Raw genomic sequence first — 5225 nt, 5'->3', positions numbered from 1 at the left:
CTGAGATAGAAGAAGCAGAATATGAGGAAGAGCCGAACAATCCATAACCGATAAAGGAACCAGAAATCACTGAACTAAAAGAGGAGCCGGATGCTGATGAGTCAGTTGAACCAAGTGTTGATCCTGAGTTGACTATTCCTATGCCTACTGCTTCAAACACTGTGAAAAAATCAGAATTGTCAATTATGATGGATATGATAAAATTTATGCATAACCAACAACAGACTTATTGGAAATATGTAAAAGTTAGAGGTGATTCTGTAAGAAATACTTTTAAATATATATCTAACAATTTTGTTCTTAAGTTCTCAAATTATATATTCAAGTCATGGAAGAAAGATAAGAATGTCAACAAGGATGAAACATCAAAGGAGGAAGACAAGGAGGATAAGCCAAATAAATAAAAGGGTGGAATTTCTTATCTTTAGTTTTTATTTCTTTTTAGGTGTTTATTTTTATTTCATAGTTAGAATTTTGCTTTCACATAATAAAATAACAAGAATGAATAGTATAAGCTCAATGCCTCTTCAATAGAAAAAAAATAAAGTGATTGTGGTAATGGGAATGAACATGTCTAGGATTGGATTGTTGAGAAAGACTTGGTACTTAAGCAGTCTTTATGACTCACCTCTCTTTTGTTCCAACCCTACTTGGTGTTCGGTTTTCATTCATTACCTTGTTTTTGCAATGAGGGCATTACTTCTTTTTAAAGGGGGTAAAGCATTTCGCGTTAATGTTTAATAAGGTCTAAGGCATTTCGCATGAATTTTAAAGTATGTTTCAATCTTTTTACTTAAGAATGTTGAAATAAATGAATGTTCAGAAGAATTTGTGTTCATAAGTTTGTTCAAATGCAAGCCTGATTTTTTATTTTATCTAAGTTATTCATATGTTATCTTAAGTGGTGGAATGCTTGTATGATCTTCAGTCATGAAAACTTGATTTCTTTAGAAATAGACATGTATGAAGGTTTAAGTCTTTAGAATTGACTTAGTAACTTTCTTGAGGCAAAATCCTAGGAGGTATAAGAATCTAATATGATATAGGCACACTTTCTTTGGATTATTTAGGCCTTTCAAGCCGACCTTATTAAATTAACCTTTGCAACTTAATTTTTGAGCTTAATGGAATGTTTATTGCAAAGTACCTACATTATAAGCCACATTATCATCTTTTTTAATTTTATCCTATCCTTTTGCATCTATCTTAACTGAATTTGTCTTAGGGATTAAAGTTTGAGGAAAAATATGAAGAGATGTACATGCTCTTCACATGTTTTAAAAAAATGAATGAAAGAACAAAGATAAGTTGTTCAAATGAATAAAAAAGCAAATAAAATATTTCTCAAATTCTCAAAAATAAAGAGAAAAGTTTGCTTAAAGTCTAAAAAGTAAAGGTTGAGCATGAGCTCGAAATAAGTTTGGAGGTGTTCCAAAGACTATTTTATGAAGGTTGTGACATGAAAAGATCCAAGAAAAGTTAGGGTTAAGATTGTTGAACCTCAAAATTCACTTCTCTTTATCTTTATCTTTAGCCTAGCCCCATTACAACCTAATAAAAGATCTATTGATTGGATGATTATATCGACTACATTAGTTGAGAGGAATTACTAAGCTCAACTTATGAAGAACACTAATTAAGCCTTGGGACTACTATTTTTAGTTGATAAAGAAAGCATATTGATTGGTGAATATTATGCATGACTTTGAAAATGCATGCAAACTATGATTCATGTTGATATTATGGTGTGTTTAGTATAAAGTTTGGAAATAATATTTGCATTCGAGCTACTTATTAATAAAAATTATTTTTTAGCATGATTTTGTTTATGCATGATTATGTGCGAAGATTGATGTTGCTTTATTCATTTTTGCAAAATTGCCTTAACAAAATTTGTGCTGTGCATGAACATTACTTGGGACGAGCAATGGTTTAAGTTTGGGGGTGTGTAAATTCGAAATTATATAGGGTTTTTCTATATATTTTTGCCACCTTTTTACTTAATCAATGTATTAATCTTGAGTAATTATTATAAAAATAAGTGAAAATTACTTGATTAGTAATATTGGGCATGAATTTATAAAGTACGTGAAATTGTGCTTAATTACATGATTTTTGTACATATTTTATATTATTTCATGTTAATTTATTAATATGTGATTTTTCACTATGTAGGAAGACCATTGAAGATATGATTAATGTAAATGAAATATGGGCATGCACAAATCAATTCATGTGGATGGCAAGACCATGCAATTTGGGTCATGAGGTCGATAATTTGACCCAGTAAATGAGGTGCTAAAAGATGGATATGTCTTCTAAATTATTGGACTGAGAAATTGTCCAATAGGAGGGAATTAAAGCCCAGTTTCGGCACAAGTATATGGCTTCCCAAAAGCAAGCTTTGGGGTATTTAATTGAAGATCCTTATAGTTGGAAAATAATAAAAAATCAGTCCAACAACTTGCTGTTGAAACCGTCCACCCTATGACTATTAATAGCCTTGGTTTGAATTCAAAATGAGGAGACTAAGTCATCCCCTTCTCCTTGAAATATGGTCGGCCATATGTGATAGAAAAATAAGGAATTTGAAGTCTATTTTTAGCAAACTATACCCCTTACCTTCACCTATAAATATCATGCACCTATCACTTCTCAAATCATCCCTCGTCCCTCAAAACTCATTTCTCTTCTCTCATTAGCATGTTCTCTACATTCCATTTCCTTTTTATTTCCCATGCATAGCCGCCTATTTCCCTTCTATCCTTTATCCGTAAAAGCTTTGTCAAAAGCATTCTTTGCCCGACCACTTTAGGAACTCCTTAGCAAAAGAAGCATCGAGTAGAATGGAGGAGCACATCAGTCAAAATAGATCCGAAAGGCTGTTGAACTGAATAGAGTTTACTCTTTTCTCTTGTTATCTATTTTAATTATGTTTGCTTTGAGTTTATTGTTTTTGAAATCAATGATGATATTTTAAATCCTAGTTGCTAGAATTGTTATGTTAATTCAATAAGATCTATTTTATTCATGTTTATCATGTTTAGGCCTTAGTCAATCATGTTTTCAATTAATGTCATGATGCATTTCATTCATACGTGATTGGGTGCACTTAGGTTAGCTGAGCGATCCTAACCAGACGACGGCTAATAGACATATAATTGAAAAGTGCAATGCTCAATTTAGATCCTTAAACCTGACTAAGTTGAGGTTTATAATTTCTTTAGTTAGCTCTATTACCTTGCATAGTTTTTAGGTTTATGTAATTAAACTATTGCAAATGTAAATGTCCCTGTGACCTTGCATAAATTCTAAAAAATCCTTAGTTAATATGATCAATAAGATGCATATTTAACCAAGTAAAAGACTCTGAAAGGACTTATTTTGGTTTCCAAACTCATGAAAGATCGAGTTGCCGTGGAAGTATTTCTGAACATTGTTAAACATGATAAAATAAATTGAATTGATTAATATAATTATCCTAGCCCATTTAATGTTGATTATTTTTGTTGCTAAATTCATTCATTCATGCATTTAGGTAAGTTGCATCTAGATTAAAATTGCATTAGGAATCAATCTTTGCATTTATTTTATTTAACCATCACTATCCAAAATTATTGAATTTTTACATCAAATTGTGAATTTATAATTTTGAAATTAATTGGTTAAGCTTATACAGTCATTGTGGACTCATTTTACTTATTACTTGAACGACTATGTACACTTGCACAAATCACATTACACTTGCACATTTTTTTCATTCCAAGTTTTTGGTGCCGTTGCCGGGGACTGTTTTAAAATATTGTGAAATTGTTAATTTTGCATTTTTGTCTATTTTTTTCTGTTAAATTTTAATTGCAATATATATTTTTTGGTGTTTATTTCAGGTGTTTATGAGTATTGATCAAATTAGACTTACTTCCCGTAGATCCTGAAATTGAAAGGACTTTCACACAAAAGAGAAGACAAGTGAACCAAAGAAGCACCGAAGAGATAAATTTCAAAAATCAAAAAAAAAATTAAGGAGGAGCTTAACTTATAATTCTCACAATCCAATCATTGTTGTTGATGACAGAAATTGCACCATTCCTCTATTCAACAAGCTTAATCCGAATATTGTGAGACCCGAAATTGAGGCACTACAATTTGAACTAAAGCCAGTCATGTTCCATATGTTGCAAAATATGGGCCAATTTAGTGGGATGCCTACTGAAGATCCATATCTTCATCTTTGGCTATTCATGGAAGTGTGTGACTCATTCAAACTAGTCAGGGTAACCAAGGATGCATTGAGACTGAGATTATTTCCATACTTCTCAAGAGATAAAGCATGAGCGTGGTTGAACTCCCTCCCGTCAGGTTCTATAACTACATGGTAAGAGATGGTTGAACATTTCTTAATGAAATACTTTCCTCTATCTTTGACCACCAAGATCATAATTAATCATTTCATATCAGCAACTTGACGAAGAATCTTTATATAAGGCATGGGAGTGATTTAAGGAGTTATTATGAAAATGCCCTAATCATGGCATTCGTTACTACATTCAAATGAAAACTTTCTATATTGGTCTCAATATTCATACTAGAATGATGGTGGATGCTTCAACAAATAGAGCCCTTCTTTCTAAGTCTTATAACAATGCTTACGAGATTATTGAAAGAATTGCTAGCAATAACTATCAGTGGCCAACCAACCGAGTAGCCTCAAAAAGACGAGTAGCAGGAGTACATGAAGCAGACACACTTGCTTCTTTGGTAGCCCATGTATTCTCTATGTCTTTCATGTTTAAGAACATAGTTGTTAATGGTTTCAATGGTAATCTGATAGGTCAGCAGTCGAACCAGTTCGAGAATATTTCTTTTGAATACTGTGGAGATGACCATTTCCTTGAAAATTGCTCATAAAATCACGAGTCAAAAAATATTACATGGAAAATCAGAATTGGAATGGTCCGCAATCAAATTCTTACAACTCTTTGTGTCAGAATCATCCAATTTCTCCATGGAGTAATCAATGGGCGAACCATAACGACTATTCTATGCCATTTTGACCAAATTATCTGCCAGGATATTCTCAACAAGTGCAAAACCCCCATAAACTAAATCTTCAAGTGATCTTGAGAATTTTTTAAAGGCATATATAGCGAAAAATGATGTCACTTAAAGAAATCTAAAGAATCAAATGGGCCAGCTAACCAATGAAATTCAAAATAAACCCCAAG

General features: G+C 32.1%; 1 non-coding gene across 1 annotated transcript; it reads right to left on the bottom strand.

Annotated features, from left to right (window-relative positions):
* Positions 1-4430: 4430 nt before the first annotated feature.
* LOC121222850 (small nucleolar RNA R71) lies at positions 4431-4535 on the bottom strand. Its single transcript, XR_005920220.1, has one exon. It is a non-coding gene; the product is annotated as a small nucleolar RNA R71 (small nucleolar RNA).
* Positions 4536-5225: the final 690 nt, after the last annotated feature.

The sequence above is a fragment of the Gossypium hirsutum genome, chromosome D10, assembly GCF_007990345.1.
Source record: "Gossypium hirsutum isolate 1008001.06 chromosome D10, Gossypium_hirsutum_v2.1, whole genome shotgun sequence".
Lineage (NCBI taxonomy): Eukaryota > Viridiplantae > Streptophyta > Magnoliopsida > Malvales > Malvaceae > Gossypium > Gossypium hirsutum.
This window is presented reverse-complemented; position numbering and strand designations above follow the sequence as displayed.